This window comes from Sturnira hondurensis, unplaced genomic scaffold, assembly GCF_014824575.4.
Source record: "Sturnira hondurensis isolate 20B ecotype Veracruz unplaced genomic scaffold, ASM1482457v3 Scaffold0008992, whole genome shotgun sequence".
NCBI lineage: Eukaryota > Metazoa > Chordata > Mammalia > Chiroptera > Phyllostomidae > Sturnira > Sturnira hondurensis.
Genome location: NW_028081623.1, coordinates 2,941,319 through 2,960,697, shown reverse-complemented (window position 1 = coordinate 2,960,697; position 19,379 = coordinate 2,941,319).

Genomic DNA, 19,379 nt, shown 5'->3' with positions numbered 1-19,379 from the left:
GTTTATTGGGGGAAATATAACACTGTTATGCATCAAAGTTTCTCCTGTTAGTTCCAATTCACTGAAGGATTCCTGGATACAAAAACTGGTCAAAAACTATGTAACCCAACAAGAGTTATTTCAAAGCTGTAATACTTTGGCATTAGGGAGTGATGGGAGGGGAAGCAGGAGTCTAATGTAAAAATAAGGTTAAGAGCATGGCAAGATGATCAGGGTTAGGATCTTATTAAATATTATCTTATGGCACAGGTGGCAAACACAAGGCCCCAGGCCGAACCCTGTCTTCCACCTTGTTTTATCCGGTCCAGCACTTTATTTCTACCCTGCAGCAGTGCTGAGCTCTTGCTGAACTGTTAAGGAGTAGTTAGAGTCCTAAAATTACATTTGGCCTTTTGAAGGCAACTGTGAGGCTGATGTGGCCCTGGGTGAAAATGAGTTTGACACCCCCTTCTTATGGGCTCCTTAAGCTGAGCAAATACTGATGCTCCCAAAGCATCAGTATCTAAAAATTTTCTCTGTGAATTTTCCTCTTATAAACAGAAACAAATAAAAATGTCATCAAAATTAGTGGGTAGGATTATGTATTTAAAATGAACAAATGTAACTTTGGGTAAGCTCGTATGGGCTGATAACTTCAAAAATATGTATGCAGCACAAAACGATATGACAGCAGATTCTAGCATTTTGGCTGAGTCGAGGAATAATTGCTCTGCAAATGCTTACAGTAGTTTTTTTCAATATGTGTTTAAAGTTCAAATGATTTTGATTGCTCTCAGAAACTAAGACATTTTGATAGATCACTTTGACTTAGGGGATGAACCAGGAGTTGTTGGAAACCCCAAAGACCCACTAAATACAGCATGATGCTGCCAGTGCCTACAGACTAGGTTTTGTACTTGGCAGGGCTTCTAAGTTTTCATACTGTCCAAGAACATTTTATCATGTTTTTATTACTGTGGAAACTGCTATTATCACCTTCCACATTTCTTTTATGATTCACTCAGTTGGTGTAGGGGGACCATAGAACTCATTTTTTTCTAAGGGTTCTTAGGGAAAACCATGTGCTATAGCGCATGTGGTCCTCCCGAAATGGTGCTCCATGTGTTTTCTTTCTGCTCATTGAAATATAAAGAATTTGTTTGATGGCTCTAATGAATGTCAGATCACTATGCTTTAACACACTCAATCTATGGTCCAAAAACTAACTTTTAAAGTGTATCAAGGATATTTGCAATTTATAAGCCTATTTGCAATATAACTGAAGATAATTAAATCCAAGTAATAATAATAATAATAATAAAATTAAAATAGCCACTTTTAGAGAAAACACTACAAAAAGGGATTTGTATTCCTACAGAGTCATTGTATTTAGGTAGATTAGGTTTTGAGTTTGATTTATGCTGATTGGCTTATTATGAGGAGCCATTTGACATACCTAACCAAACTATTCACTTAGGAAATTTCTGTATAACGTCATATTATTACTTTTATTATATGAAAAAGTAACTCCTGTAAATTCACTTAAATGCTTTGATATTTTTAAAAAGTGAAGTAAATACAATGGGTTATTTGTACATTAGAATTCAGAAGTAACATGGCCTCAGAAATCTAACATGATTCTCAGCTACTCAGTAACTTCTTATTTGTGGGTGGCTGGTGAAATACACCAATCCGATGCTACTTTGAGGGCTGGACTAAGCCGAACGGTGATGCTATGAATTTATTTATATATTTTGTTCACTATATTCTCATTTCTTTTCCATAATAAAATGTTCAAAATCTGTAGTTCGAAAGTTCAGTGTATGGCATCAAAGTTAACAGTTTAATTTTCTTTATGGTCTATAATATAATTTTATTTGGTCTATAATTGTATGATTTTTAAATTAAGTCAACAATCTGAATAACAGAAAGAAAATCTTAAAATATTAAAATAAAATGGGCATAGTTTGTAACATATAATCAGTCATATATCCACACATCTTCACTTAGATATGAAGTTGTTGAGTCTCTGGTAGACCTTACATTAATAGCTGAAGACCTGGGGTTCAGAATTCTTATTATTCCTTGGCCACAAATACATGGAAGGAAGAGAGTGGTGCAAAATGCCCACCCTGAAGCAGATGAGGCACAGTTTAACCCACGAGGCCCATCGCAATCAGAGAAGGGTTGAAACGGGGCCACAGCACTGATTTTGCTCCAGAAGAGAGCCTCCTCCTCCACTGGGCTCTGGAGTGGATAGCAATGCCCAGCACCCTTTTCAGCTGCCTCTGAAAGATCTTGGATGTCTCTTCAAACCTCTTCTCAATGTACAACTTGCTTTGGAGGCTCTCATTCTTAAATAAAATGAATAATAATTTTCAAACTTTATTGGACAAAAATTATAATTTAGATTAACCAAATAGCAGCTGAATGTGCCTTTCATGATACCTTCTTATTTATAATTAGGAAAAAATAAAAAATGACCTTTAATCATCAATATACCAATAATAGTATAACCTCGGGAGAACTTGAAATAGCCAACCTTCCATCTCAATTTTTTTCATGCATAGAATCATTAAGCCATGGCGACCTTTCATCCTTGTCTTTATTTTGACTTTTGAAATGGAACTTATGTAGTATTTTCTGTGTGCATTTAATATGTAATACAAGATACATTTTAAACCTTGCATTTTTATGTTCTCCTCCTTGCCTTAATTACATGTAATACGAAGCTTGTGTTTTAATGGGCATGAGCTCTCCAGTTTTACAGTATCATAAAAAGAGTTTATAAGCGTTTTGTTAAAAATCAGTGCCTATGTCATTGGCAGGGCATGAAATTATATGCAGCTACTTCTTCTACTTATAAGATAAAATTTGGTCTCAATTAAGAACAGTACAGGAGGAAACTGAAACGATGCCTTTGTAACCTAAAAGGAGTCCAGTCATTGAATGCCACAGACTTGGGGTCATCAGTCTCTACCACATGTGTATAACCTCTAGGGAAAAGCTGGTCTCTGTTCATACTTGTCTCTAAAAAATCCCCATTTCAATGTTCACATTAGTTATGCAAAATCAGTGGCATGCTTTTTAAAGGGTGTGGATCAACCCTGAGCACAAAGTTATGCCTGCCACTAACAGGAGTCATTTCCATGGGCTGGAGTTCCCTGGTCCATGGTATTGGTAAACATGTGGAACTCTCTCTTGGCCACCTTTTCTAGAAATGAATCGGTATCTTCCATGAATTATTTATGGATTCTGAGATGAGGCTGAGAAAGACATTGTATCTCAGTTTCCTGTTTCCCAGAGGAACGGGTAATCTTGAACGAATGATTGGCCTAAACAATGTTTTTCTGTTTCCTGGGATCATCACAGTCTTTGAAGTACTGAGTTTCTGGATGTCGATTTCCCTTCCAATGGAAGCCTCCCTGGGCATCATCTTCAGTAAACAGTTATTAAATACAGTGAAAATAAATGCCTTCTCTTCACCACTGAGCACTGTCTTGTTATGCTGCCTCTGCAGACACGGAAGCCAAAATCGTGGGGCCAAAACCAAGGCTTCCTGGTTTGTGTCTGGGGAGAGTGTTGTCAAATACAGAACTCCAAAACAAGAATTCAGGACTATTTTAAACAAAAACTCATACTGAATAAATATGCATACAAATGTGTGTGTAAATATGTGTGTGCAGACACATACCTACAAAATGAAATAAATAATAGAGGAGTTCCAAATAGTTTTTAAAACCATTATATTTCTTTCTTTAAAACACTCCTTATTTTTGATTTATAGCAGTACGTAAAATCTTTTGAATAACAGGTTCTCTATCTCTGGATGCCTTAACCAGGTGCTCGTTTGGACATGTGGGGAATGTGGTTGGAGGCCTCTGCCAAGTAGAGCCAGGAGGGCTGTGCTAGGGGAGGTGTCTGGCAGATACTTCTCTTGGGAGGTGACATGTAACTGAACTGCCAGAAATCGTCAGAATGAAAAGATGTTAGGGAAGGTTTGACTGCAGAGTCATAAGAGCTCCCATTATTAAAAGTACAAAAGAACTCAGGGAAAGAAAGAAGACTGGGCAGCTCTGTACCCTGATGAAAATAAATAGACCAAGTAATGTGGGCATTACTCTTAGTAGGGGTGCCTGCCATACACTCTGGCTCTTCACCTTCCTCTCCACATCCCTGCTTTCCTGAGTGGCTCTGATCTCACAGGGCTTTCCCACTAACAAAGGCTGACATGGTCAAGGAGTGAGAAGACATCATTGGGTAAAAGACACTTGGCAAGGTCACAGTTCTCCAACTTAGTAGGTTAAAATGCAACTAACTCTCCTCAAGTGGAATTTTTATTAACCTCCACCCCCTTGACCAGATTTTTAGAAAAGATTTTATTTATTTTTAGAGACAGGGGAAGGGAGGGAGAGAAACAGTAAGTTGTAGTTGCCTCTCGGGTACCCCCTACTGGGGACCTGGCCTACAACCCAGGCAGTGCCCTGACTGAAATTCAAAGCAGCCACCCCTTTGGTTCACAGGCCAGCACTCAATCTACTGAGCCACACCAGCCACCGCCCCATTCGCCAGATTTAATTACCCTTTTTGTTACTTCCAGGTTCCCTGTATCCATCTATGTTGTTGCACTACCCCATGTGAATCCTGAGAAATAAGAAGGGCTTCTGGTGGCTATCTGGGCCCAAATAAAACGAGCAGCAACAAAGAAGCAGAGCTTAGCAACCGTTTCTGTGCAGGAACCTCTCGTGCGAACTACACTTTTATGGAGAAGCCTCTGCACTAAACTGCCTGTCTCCATGCCACTAGACTGCCTGTCCCTGGGCTGCTAAACCACCTGCCTGCACCCTTTCTGTGGTGTGAGCCAGCCCTTGTAGAAGAGTTCCTGGAGTCCTCTTTCAAACAACAGGACTGAGGTATTCCTCATAGCACTGACCAATCAAAATTGCCCTATCGTAACCAATTAGGGACCAGGGGTGGGGACTTTTATCTTATTATATAAACCAGCTCCCCTCTGGCTCAGGGAATGGATTTTCCACCAAAGACCAAAGACTGCATTTTCCTGACTAGAGCTTGAAGCACAGAAAACATCTTGCAGGCCCATGCAAAACAGACCATCCCAGAGCAGAGCTGGCGAGCTGAAGAGTGGCGTGTCCCCAGGGTGCCACCGTAGCACTGTTGACAACCGTGCTGTATTGCAGTCAAGAGGTTTGTACTAAATGAAGTTTGCTTCTTCACCACGCCCCAAATGAGGGGTTCCTGTTGGTATTGAATTTGTACCAACTGCCATGGGCTGACACCCATTATATAATAATTATCTCTAATCACCGATTCATATCTTACCCCACTGACCTTAGCTCCTCTGGACCTAGAATTGACTCTTGCTCATCACCTTACCATGCAGCACCTAACAGAGTAGTAGCTCAGCAAATATTTGTTCCCTGCGATCTTTTCTCTGTCTACTACTTTTTCACCTTAGATGCCACTTTCTGGCAGTCTTTCTCTGATTCCCCAGGTAATGGTCAGTGTCCTTTCTTTGCGCTCCCTTAGCACCCTCTGTTTGCCCTATGCTGACCTGTATTTTTAACTATTTAATAGTCTGTATTCCCTGGAATGGAAACACTATGACGAAGGAACTGAAACTTTTGCTTGCTTAGTTGTGTTCATTGATTATTTTAATTGTTTTATTGAGATAAATTTTGCATACTATAAAATTCACTAATTTCAAAGGTACAATTCAATGGTTTTTAGTATATTTGCACCCATTGGCAACCTTCACCATAGTCTTTCAAACATTAGTGTCATGACCAAAAGAAATATAGTCATTCTTCACCCTCCCCCTCTCTCCCTTCAGCCTTAGGCAACCACCGATCTACTTGCTGTTTCTATACATTTACTTATCCTGGACAGTTCATATAAATGGGATCATATAATATGTGGGGTGTTTTACTTTTCAGCTGGCTTCTTTCACTTAGTATTTTAATCTTTGCATTCTTAGTTTAGAAGTAAACTGCCTAGCATAGAAAGGACACTCAGTGCATTTTTATAAAATGAAAAATGACTACTCTAACATACACTAGCACTTCTGGAGTTAGAATCTGTGCTCAGAATAGAAATTGTCTAAGAGGCTTTGACAAGAATTATATCAGAAATGGCATTATGTTTGATCACATTATGGCATGATCACTTTCAAAACTCTCTAGAGAGTACCAATTGTTTCTTCCTTTTGTGTCCCAAAGACTCAGATGGGCACAAAAAAGGTAGCTGAGGGAGGTGTGAACCACACATGGGGTGACCACCCTGACTCTGGGGAGGTTTCTGGGTACTGGGGGAGCTGTCAGAAAGGGGTTCCTGGTTCCTGGCTGGTGTAGCTCAGTGGATTGAGCCCAGGCCTGCAAACCAAACAATCGCAGTTCGATTCCCAGTCAGGGCACATGCGTGGGTTGCAGGCCAGTTCCCGGCAGGGGACTCACAAGAGGTAACCATACATTGATATTTCTCTCCTTCTCTCCTTTCCTTCCTCTCTAAAAAAAAGATAAATAAATAAAATCATAAAAAAAGAAAGGGGTTCCTGGCCCCGAGTCTTGCAGAACACACAGGTCTAAGTTGCTCCAGGCCTCCGCTTCACTGTCCTGCACCCATTTCTCATCACAGTAGTGGCTGATGTTCTCTCCGTCCTTCCCCTGACAAAACTGAAAAGGTGCAATGAAGTCACACCCAGGTNAAGGGGTTCCTGGTTCCTGGCTGGTGTAGCTCAGTGGATTGAGCCCAGGCCTGCAAACCAAACAATCGCAGTTCGATTCCCAGTCAGGGCACATGCGTGGGTTGCAGGCCAGTTCCCGGCAGGGGACTCACGAGAGGCAACCATACATTGATATTTCTCTCCTTCTCTCCTTTCCTTCCTCTCTAAAAAAAAAGATAAATAAATAAAATCATAAAAAAAGAAAGGGGTTCCTGGCCCCGAGTCTTGCAGAACACACAGGTCTAAGTTGCTCCAGGCCTCTGCTTCACTGTCCTGCACCCATTTCTCATCACAGTAGTGGCTGATGTTCTCTCCGTCCTTCCCCTGCCAAAACTGAAAAGGGTGCAATGAAGTCACACCCAGGTCTAAATGAATCATCAGGCCTTACAATTCAAGGCCTCACACAGGTACTAAAGCTTTAAGAAAGGACAAAGTAAGACATGTTTAGCTGTGGAATTTTAGGTAAAAGCTACCCAGAAATGGGGCAGTGGGAAACTTAGGGAGCATCAAAAACCATCCGAAAGAGTTTACCATTCCTGGGAACAGAGGAGACAACAGAGGAACTGTGACCAGATGCTGGTGACCGCATCTGGAGTTGTCCACTAACAAGATCCTAGAATGTGTGGGAAGATGTCCACACACACCCTGTATTTTGAGTGTGCATACCAATGGGTCATAGCTTCTGACCTATAGAAATATTTCATTAACTTTACTTTTCTATGATGCTATTGTTAAATGCAATATTAGTGTAGCCTCAACATTCATCATTATTATGTCATAAATCTTCCTTTAATTGTATGTATAATAGGTACTTACAGATGCAAATTATGCTTAAATGGAAACATATAATGGTTAAAAGAAGTATTGGCCATATTGTAGTAATTTTGCAAACAGCTGTTTCAAGTTAACAGATGTGTATTCCCAGTCCTGTGTATATGAGATACAAGTTAATGTCAACATACATTAACGATGCAACTGAATTTAATTATGGAATTGAAAATACTATGGTTGGAGGGATTGCATTTTTACTAAAATGCATAGGTAGGAAGACATGTGTTTCTGGTGAGTTTCAAATAGGTACTCTCGTCTTTTACATTCACCAATTCCATAATTATTTGCAACAGTGGATTAACTAAAAGATTTCCCCGTGCATTTTCCCTAAAATAAGGTAGCCGATATATTCTTTAGCAATTTGATTTTGCAACTAATATTATATATGCCTTTTGAATGTGAATCTGGAAAGTGTGAAGAGGATTGTCTACAAACCATGGGAAAGATACTTTCACTTTCGCACAGTTATATCTGGAATTCAGAACAAAAGGAAAGCTTCCTTGTTTTATTACCAGATGACTCCCCATTGTGTCCACAATTCTTTATTTTACTAGATTCTTCTGCTTGAAATCCTTTCAATTAGTGAAATCATAACATTAACTTCCAGGGCATATGAAGGTGCTGATATACTTGAAAGTTAAGGCTATTGCAGTATGAATGAGTTTAATGACATTATTTTTCTCTCAACAGCTGGCTAAACTCAATGCAGTGAGTTAAGAGAAGGATGGGCATAATTTTGAGGGAAACTGTTGCAAAGAAGATTCCTCTGACAGAAAGGTGAGCCTGAGAAGCAGAGGATCATTGGCTACCAATGGGCCACCAGGACTAATTTACAAGCTGTGCTAAATTCACCTCTAAAGGCTGAACTTTAAAATCACAGCTGAACAATGAACTTAGAATGTAGTGTCTCTCAGGAATTGCTAAAGAAATTGGAATTATTCACCTAGGGAGGTGAAGAGTTTAAAGATGACCTGATTAAGCTACTCCAATTACCCCATTGTCTTGCATTTTATCTGTCTGACTTAGTCAAAAAGACCTAATAAACAGGACATTTCTGTCTGCCTGTTTGCTGGTTTTCACTACTACCCAAAGCAGGGAGGGTTTGTGCTGTATTGCATTTCACTTTTAAGCAGGAGCCCACTGCATCTAAACTCAAGCCACTTAAAGGGTCGACTTGGACATAAAGCATTGTTAATGAGGAGACAATCAGTCACTGGCTTAACTTTTGATAGAAACTAAAAGTGTGGATCTGCCTTTATTTTTTCCAGAATTTGAATATAAGTGCAATCTGGCTGCAATGCCAACTACCTCAAGGATTGCCAGAATCAATTTAACTGCTCTGGTGAGCTGAGTGACCTCACTGTTATATCCATTCTCGTAATTCCATGCAGGTGCATTTTTCAGGGCAGGGGCGGGGGACAGGGTTATTCCATCACGTGTATGAGGATGGTGCTCTCCTTCTAGAGCCTCCAAACTATTTGAGATCATTATATGAAAACCTATGTTCATCAAGCTTCTAAGACATGAATGGTCCCTGAATATTTAGAGGGTTAAAGAAAGCTGTGGTGAAATTCTCTCTTGTAAAGGTTTTTAAAATTTTTTTTAAATCTGATGAGATATGGTTATTGTCTCTGGCCTCCACAGTGGCAATAGTTCAGTGGCCTGAGGGTAAACTATAAAATTTATTCTTCTGTCCTTTTCCTGTAAATAAAAAATATGGCTATTACATGGACAGATCACGCTCTTCTTGGCAATGTTTATTTCTGTGCTGTACTAAACAATGGTCTCTGGCAAAGGTTTCTTAGGAGAACAGGATTCAAACACTTAAGTCAACACTTAAGTCACTTAAGAGTGTTTACTTAAGTAAACACTTAGTCAAACACTTAAGTCACCTACTGATCCTAAGATTCCCTATAAGGAATCACCAATTGGGAAGGTGATCCTAAGCTATGAGGGCATGGGTTATGGAGCATCACCAATTGGGAAGGTGAGTTTTGTCCATCATGTTACAAAAGGAAAGAAAAAGGAGGAGGCAACAGAAAATGAGAAAAAGAAGGAAAGAGAAGGAATGGGAACAAGAGGAATTAAGGGGAGAAAGCAATAGAGGTTTAGAAAACCTAAGATGTGGGGGAAGGTGTGATTTTATGCCATGCTTATTAGTCAGTCAGGTGGTCTAGAATTAAACCACAAATTCAGCGAGTAGATTTTAGAGGATATGCCTCAAAACAAGCAACAAAGGGTCATTGTCTGCAGTTAAAAACTAAAATTTGTAATTATCTGGATATGTTGGACTATACTGCCATTAAGTCACTACATTGTTGACAAAGATGCTCTTTATTAGAGAGATGATAGTTGTAGTCACAAGAGGAAAATTTCTTATTTTATACTGGTTAATTTTATTATTTTTGAACTGCCTTTTAAAGCGTATTTTATTGAGTATGCCATTCCAGTTGTCCCAACTTCTCCCCCTTTCCTGCCTCTGTCCAGTACGCCCTTCCCTCCAGCAATCCCCACTTTGGTTCACACCCACGGGGCATGCATATAACTTCTTTGGTTTCTCCATTTCCTGTTTTTTCTTAACATCTCTCTGTCTATTTTGTACCTACCCAATTATGATTCCCAATCCTTGTGCCTTTTCCCTATTCTTCCCTTCCACCCCACCTGCTGATTACCCTCCAGATGTTTAACATTTCATATAACAAGGGCTTGGTGATGATGAACTCCTATACTTTTGCCCTGTCAGGGAAACACTTTATCTGCCCTTCAATTCTAAATGATTGCTTTGCTGAATTAAATAATCTTGGTTGTAGGTCATTGCTTTTCAGCACTTTGACTATTTCTTGACAGTCCCTTCTTGCCTACAAAGTTTCTTTTTAGAAATCAGCTGACAGTCTTATGGGAACTCCTTTGTAGGTAATTCTCCCTTTTTCTCTTGCTGCTTTTAAGATTCTCTCTTTATCTTTAAAATTTGGAATTTTAATTATGATGTGTTTTGGTGTGGTCCTCTTTGGGTCCAGCTCATTTCAGATTCTCTGTGCTTCCTGGATTTGTATGTTTATTTCCCTCATCAAATGAGGGAAGTTTTCTTTCATTACTTCTTCGTGCTCTTCCTCTTCTCCTTTTGGCACCCCCATGATTACACTGGCACTTTTGGAGATGTCCTAGAGTTTTCTTATTCTCTCCTCATTTTTTTTAAATTATCATTTCTTCATTCTGTTCTGGTTGACTGTTTATTTCTTTCTTATGTTCCAAATCATTGATTTGAGCCCTGGCTGCCTTCTGTTCACTGTTGGTTCCCTGTGGATTTTTCTTTATTTCACTTACTGTAGCCTTCATTTCTTCCTTCATGCTTTTGCTGTATTCAGTGAGATCTCTGAGCATTCTTATCACCTCTGTGTTGAACTCTGCATCTGATAAATTGGCTATCTCCATATTTCTTAGTTCTTTTTCTGGGATTTTGTTCTGTCCTTTCATTTTGGCCATATTTCTTTTTCTCCTTGACTTGGCAGCCTCCCTGTGTTTGTTTCTGTGTATTAGGCAGAGCTGCTTTGATTCCCTGTCTTAATGTACCTGTTAAGTTTTATGGGGCAGAGCCTTAGGTATTTTCCAGGGTGGGCAACCTACTTCGCCATTTTGTGGCTCTGTAGGTAGAGGAGGGGTTGGAGAGGGGACAATACCACTGAGGCTTGCTCAGCACTTGCCCTGTTTTCAGTCACTTCATCCCCTGTGTATGAGACTGGTGCCCCGCTAGCTGCTGCCCTGTGGTGGTTCTCAGAGTGGATGAGTTTGTGTTCATCCTAGGACCATGTGGACCCTTTAGATGGCTTCTCCTGAGAGACCAGAAGTTATGAGGCTTTATTTCCCAGTGCTGGAACCCTGGGCTGCACAGTCTGGCTTGTGGTTGGGATTGCTCGCTCTTCACTTATACTTCCCAATTTTGTCCACCAAATGTGTTGCAGAACTGCCTGTTCTGCCAGCCACCTCACCATGACCGCTTCACTGCTGCCACACTACAACCTCTCTGCCCTTCCTGCCCATCTATGTGAATATGGCTTCTTTAAATCCTGGTTATCAGACTTCCATATGGTTTGATCTTTTGACAGTTCTGGGTGTTTTTTGTTTTGAGGTTAGTTGTGATCCTTCTTATGGTTGTGCAAGGAGGCAAAGCACGTCTACCTACACCTCCATCTTCACCAGAAGTCCTTGAAACTGCCTTTTGGAAATGACTAATCCTTTTCTTAGCTTAGTCTTAGGAATCATGAGTTTGTTCTTGGTTTAGGAATAAACCTAATGACTATAACTCACTTGCTAATTGTGTGTCTCACATTTCCCCGCAATACAATAAAAGTTGTCCTTTAGTCTGATTCAAACATTGACCGTGTCAAAATTAATTCTTTAAGTTATGCAGTTATGCCAGTGAGGACTACATTAGATTTTCAGCCCAAGGCTGAACTTTCTTTAAAAAAAGAAAAAGAAGTAAGAACTATATGAGACAGTGAATGTTAAGACCTCTCAATCCCTCTTTTCTAGACAAAAGAGCTTTCGCCAATATCATCAGAACAGGAGACTGACATATTCTTCTCTGGGGAACCTGACCAGCATAAGAGACAAGGCAAATATAGTGATGTTGAAGATTAGCCAATAAAATGACCCATTAAAATTACCCTAAAGTAAAACCTGAAGTCAATTAGTCCTGCCCACATGCTCAGAACTTCCAATTGGCTCATAATTATGAGCCACAAGTAAAGATGACCAGACATCTGAGGCAAGCTCCTAAAATGACAGAGACAAAGCAAACAAAATAAAGTGAATTGGAAGAAGCCAGGGGTAAAATTGCGAGAGAAATAGAGAGAGAAACATCGATCAGCTGCCTCCTGTATATACCCCAACCATAGATCCAACACACAACCTAGGCATGTGCCCTGACTGGGAATTGAACCCACAACCTTTTGGTGTATGGGACAGTGCTCCAATCAACTGAGCCACCAGGCCAGGGCCACATATATGATTTTTTAAAACCTATAATATTGTGAGAATTTTAATGGGAGAAATTTTTGTTTTGCAAAGTTCCATTAATTTATTGTTTACTATGGTTAGATTACTGAAGGCTACAATTCAAATATAAGGACAAGAGGCAGAGATTCCAAGACTTGCTATGAGCTACTGCATAAGACTAAGCCCAAAAGAGGAACAATGCTGCATGAGCTTCATCTTCCTAAGTAGTTCTTCTGTTTTTCTCCAGCTGTGAAATATATTTATAACTTTCAACTCCTTTTTTTTGTTCCTTTTTGAATTTCAGGTCAAGACACACCTTAAAATAAGCCATTAACAAAAATAGCCCTCCATCATAAATGTTAGCAAATGACTTAAAATATCCTTAAAAATGTAGCATATTTCATTTTATGCAGTCGCACACAGCTATAACATGTTCTGTCTAGTCTGAAAATGTATGCAATCTATCTACAAATAAGTGATTTGCATACGAAATGAATCAAAATATGTATTCAGCATTTTATGAACATCTGTATTTCTATCAGTATTATAATACACTTCTCAATTTTTTCCTACTGATTGTGAGTCTCCTGTTGATAGTCTATTTTGTAATTTATTCTCACATGCCTTTCTAACCTCATATTGATTATGCTGGGCCACCCACCATGTTTCTAGGCCACTTGCCTGAGATGACAATATATGAGGGACTGTGAGTTCATTTTAATGTTACCAAAGGAAACCATAAACATAAAAATAATATTTAACCAAATAATATGGCCTAAGTGTAAAAGGTAGAGGAGAACATTATTCAGGGACACTGATTTTTGGTGTTCCTCTGAATAATGTTCCACTCAGGGTGTCTTACCGTGGCTTCCAAGTGCATGACAGCAAATGGCATCGGACCCTAAATTAACCACTTTCTTCACTAATGCTAATTATCACTGCACAACTTGTCTTTTCTCAGAATACAGTCTATAACATTTGCCTCATACTTATCCTGCCTATAGTTTCCATGAAGGCTCTTAATCTACCTGTCCCTCTATCTTCAGGGCTTACAACACTACATTAGCAGGACTGGTTCACTTTTCCTCTCTGCGCAAGGAAGTGAGGGTGTCCCTCTAAATTCCTATACTCCTACTTCTTTCCTCTATTGTAAAGGAATCTGTACCTTATTCCCCACCTCAATGGTTACTTCTTGTCTGTGGAGAAAGAGTGGCCAGGTGGTTGGTCCCTGTCACCAGTGCATACTTGAAAAGCGAGATGACTCCAACTTCCCTCTTCATAGACCTGAACGTTCTCAAATAGAGTGAGCTCTCTTCTCCACTTCCTATTGCCTCATCCTAGCCCTTTCCCTGAGGTTTAGCTTTTCAGCCTGAGACTGAGCTGATATATTGGACAGGCTTTGCTGTCTTCAGTTCAGGGGGGATGGGGGGAGGCGGGAAGGAAACTTCACTTTGCATAATCCAGCTCTACTAGGAAGACTTTCACTTAATAAAGCTGATACTTTGCCCAAACTGGTTTAGTTCTCTCTGTGCATGCTTTATTCATCAGAACCTCTGGGGCAGGGAGGGGTGGAGTATGAAGGGTAAGATTCCAGCACTGAACCCCACCCTGGACTGCCAACAATTACTATAAAATTAAGATATGCTGAAGGCCAAATCAGTTCCTGAAGGAAAACTTCTTCCAGCTGAAGCCAGCCATAACTCAGTTAACCTACAAGGCAAATATGAGTTCTCTCCCCAAAACAGCATTAAAAAGTGGCTCCGCTGTTATTTGTCTGGTGCTAGTTTCATGAATGTGCCCTGGGGATTCCAGACAATACACTGGTGCTCAAGTAGCAACTGGAATCTTACCGAGTCGGCTGGACTCAGGCTTTGTTCTGGCATGTGGCCCAGTATATCAATATTGTGGTTTTCAGCCCATTTTGGAAGCAGCTTCACGAAGCCATGTGACAACCCCAGAAGTTGGTCTGGCACCAGAAGTCTTCATCAGATTGCAAACTTGAGAGCCCTCAAGTTGGCTGTTTTTGTATTGATGCCTCCCTTCCCGTAATCATTAACAGAAGGTGAGAAGGCTGCAGCTGGAACACACCTCACACCTATTATGCAGTTTGTGTTTATGTCTCTGAACCCTCGTAAATCTCCTGGGCTCTGAGCACTTGCCTACTCAAATAAAAGCATTCTCTGGAGGGAACTCCAGTAAGAGTTTGAGTTATTAGCCTCACTCAACAAACTTACCTGAAAAGAGCCCATGGCACAGCTACAGATTTGTCAGAAAGATTTAAGAGTATCAGCTTATTTACTGATTGTAACACTAGCAGAAACTGAAGCTGTGAATACTGGGCATAGCCATCTGGTGGTCCCCTTGGAACTGGTGCAAATCATGTGGCACATACTAATGCAATGTACTAGCTACAAGTCATGGCGAATTTCCAATTGAAAAGGGGCCAATTCGTAGATTATGTCAATGCTGACAGCTCTCAACTTAATGCTTCATTGATTCCACTTTCAGGAGAGATTCCTTGTCTATTAAAACAACAACCACACAATCATTATTGAATGCCTACTACACACTCAGTCTTGCTGTAAACATTGAGGGGAACATGTTCCAGGAGAATTACTCATACTCTTACATTTAAAGGTGCATAAAATTGAATTCGTGAGAGAAGACAAAAAATCATTAAAGATTTCGAAAGTAAAAAAATAAGGTCAAGTTTAAATGTGATTCATTTTCATGTGATGACTGAGATATGAGTGAATGCCAGCTGGTATTTGTTGCTTGGCTGGGCTTAACCAACTCCATTTTGACATGCTATCCACCCAAAATGAGAACAGTAGCCAATAGTTAACTATATGAATAACAACCCTAAATACAGAAGAAATCTCAGCATTTGCTGATTTGGGACATTTTATTGGCAGAAGGACATTTATTATGTCACAATAATTAGGTCTAATTGTGCAGACCAACAGTTAGACTAAGAGGGGCACCATCCGTTCTCTCTGAATGACTTTTCCCTCAGAATTTTCTCCTTTAAAATTTCATATTGTTCAATTTTTGTAAAAGATAAAAAAAGAGAAAACTTTTGTCCACTATAGACATCCCAGTGATTGCTCTATCAATAATACTGTAACAGAACATACATACTATACCTTTAAAGTTATTTTCTTGATAACTTATTAAAATGGATAATAATTCATCAATTTATGGAGTTGTTTTGTTTTACAACATTCAGAAAAATGTTTTTGAAAAGGATACAGAGAGACTCAATACTCTCCCTCAGTTGTGTGTATTTGCTGTGTCCTCCAGCACTGGTGACTGCTCTGGTTTGTCAAAAAGATTGCATACTCTGTATCAATTCCACTAGATATAAGCCATTTTATATTAACACTTTATGAGGCATTTTCAGTCTGAATTTCTTACACAAGTAAACAAAACAATTACACATTTGTAACTGTGGAAATTTGAAAAGCAAGCCAGCATCCTACTCCTGCCCTTTCTGTCACTGGTATCTCCTCTATTGCTTCAAGATTGTCATCCCTTTGGGCTTTTCTGGCCACCAAATGACAGCATGACATCCAGAATGCATTCTTGCCTTTGCCTGAGAGCCAGCGACCACAAGTTTGTGCTCTGTCCCACACTGGTAGCATCCAGGTGGAATTTAAAATAGAATGGATAGGGACCCAGTTATGTAAAAAGTCACCTCTGGTCTTCTGTTCTGTCATGGGAGTTAAGACCAGCTGGGGTGCTTCTGGTATCAGTTTCCAGTACATAAGTCTCTGTGATCTGCAGCAGAAATTCTTACAACAGGGCCTTTAGAAGTCTTGTCCTCTGATGGACTGCCAGAGGCAGAGGCCAAGGCATATCTGTGCAGGCAAACTTTTTGCTGAGTTTCCCAGGGACTGAGAGAAAACTACCAGAAAAAACAGGCTTCTCTGAGTTCTATAGCTAACAATCTACAAATGTCCTGAGCAGGAAATATGATTTGTGGCCAGCCAGCTACTTACCTGGTTCACTTAGCCCAGCCAATCAGAGATGACCATTGTCATAGATTCAATCCCTCAAGAGAGCTCCTTTGCGTGAAATTAATGTGCATGAAATCTGGCTCTCCTCTTCCTAAACATCCTTTTCTAGAATATAACTTAAAACACCTTACTTTTGCCAGAAAAACAAGCTAAAATACATGTTATCTTTTTGGAATCAAGAAGCTATTGATGCTTCAGCAACCTATAAAAATGTGGAATCACATGGTGCTCTTTTAACAGAACTAATCAAGGTAGCTGGATTCATCATGAGATCCCATAATATCAGCTCTCATTTGTGAACAATTAATGTATGATCTCTGCAGGATTTTATGAGCATGGGCACCTGAAGCTTAGAAAGCTTGCACAGCACAGTAAACACCGGGTCATATTCTGTTAGCCAATTAATATTTTGTCCTCTTTCCAAATTACAAAATCAAAAATAATAAATAAAAATGAGTTTCACACTTGTGAAAAAGTCAACAGTTTGAAATGTATAGTTGTGTATATGTTTGGATATTACCCATTTTTAACTTCATTTCTTAACTCTAAATAAGGAGCATCACTTAGACTAATGCAGTAGAGATGAATCACCTTATATTAAGGGAGATCAATTAGATTATAAAAGAGCTCCTCACTTTCATATTCCAGGATAAATAAAATATTTGTAACATAACAATTTCTTTTGTCCCCTAAATAAAATTTCATATGACCTGACAATATTATATTTTAAATTCCAAGCACTTAAAAATTTCTGCAATTAAAATAATTCATTTTAATGGAAATCCAGAAGCAAAAGTAGAACTGAAGACAAGATGAAGGACAGAAAATTCTATCCTGCACCACCCTGGAAATTGTCAGTCAATACTTAAGGGTTTCCTCTTCCTGGGAATGCAAATCCACTAGTAAATGCAATCCTCTCCTCCATACATATACACACACACACACACACACACACACACACACACGTATGTTCTCTCCCTCCAACTCTATGGGAACTCCAGTAAGAGATTGAGATCTGAAAGGAAGCTTTTGAAATTTGAGAAAACTAAGGCTCAAAGTTGAAATTAATAGCTGCCCAAGTCATCCTAATGCTCTTCCCACTGATCCTCCCAGCCCACAGAAACCAGACAGCAAGATTGGGGAAATGGAAGGATGTGCTTACAGACCACCATGGGCCTCAGGGAGACCTTCTCAGGTGACATACCCAGGCTGTGAACTCCACTACCATTTAGCTCAGTGTTACCCCCACTTTATAACTCATAATAGAGGCTCAATATATTTTTTCAATGAAAATATATATAGTTTTGGTTTAGCATCAGGGAACAGAACTCTGATGGAGATATCTGTGAACCATGGAATGCAGAAGAGAAATTTAGACCCTGAGGTCCATTGATCAGGAATTTGATTAGGAAAAAATAAAGGATCTGAATTAAGTTATGAAGCAGTATGTTGTGGTATAAAGAATAAATCCCCTAAAATAAGATTTTTTTACTCTATTACTTATTAGCTGAGTGACCTTGAGCAAGTTTCTTAATCTTTCCACATTCATTCCTTTATGTATAACATGAGTATCAATTGTATGGGCTGAAATGTTGCAAGGTGAGAGAGAGAGAGAGAGAGAAAGAGAAAGAGAGAGAGAGAAGGGAGGGACAGAGAAAGTAAGAAAGAAAACACTGAGGGCACATAGTGGGTTCTTGGTGCACACAAGTTTACACATAAATTGGACACTCAAATGTCTGTTCATTTAATGAAATGCCTAGTTCAGCTGGATCAGCTACTGAAAATAAGTCTCCTTTGCTTTATAGGTATGGGCAGAATGACCCCAAAGGCCTTACATTATACAAAAGAGATACAGCACCACTCAGGCCCTAAAATTATAGCTTGTATTTGAAAACGGTTACCCTAGCATTCTTAAACTGTAAGAACAGAATACTCCAGTTCTCTTCTAAATGCTTTATCTGAATGCTGGATATCTGAAAGCTGGATGCTTTATCTGTCTGGACAGTGATGGGTCCCTAGAGTGATAATGAAAGCAATATTCAACTGACCACTCCACTCCCAAACCAGATTAAGTAATCCTCCTATGCGGTTCATGGCACACTATACTTCCCCTATTTATCACACTGTATTGTACTTACCTATTCACTTTCTGTCTTTCCAATCAGGCCATGAACTTTAGCTTAGTTTTACTCCTCACTTTTTAACTCATAATAGAAGTTCAATATACATTTTTCAATAAAAAAATCCAACAACTTCCTTAAAATATCTACCACTAAAATCAGCATAAAGTACTGATCTCCTCCACTCTCCCAGTTTTGAGATTGGTTTCTCCTCCCTCCTCCAGTCCCCTGAAAAATGCAGACACTTCTCTAGTTTCATCATTTAGCCACTTAGATATCTGCTCAGAATGTGCCTCATTATGTTAACTCACTCAATAAACTGCATTCTATCCAAACGAGAATCTCGTGTACTGGGCCCAGTGGTGGGGGCACAGCAATGAACACTCCAGGACTCCTTCTGGAGGGGCTCACAGAATAAAGTGTCCTGGAGGAAGCCTCTGAGTTTCAGAGAGGCCACTAGCCATTCGCTAAAATATTTCTGGATCAGTAACTATACTCTATCATCAATGTGACTCTCTAAAAATTACAATGTGGCTTATAGTACATGGTGTTCACTCAGTAACTACTTGTTGAATAAAGGAGTGAATGGTATAGGATGAATCTCAGTGAGCTTTCATTGCTCTGGGCTAATTGCTCTGCAGATTTGCAATAAATCAAATTGTTTACTTGAGAATAAAGCAAACAATAAGATCGTTT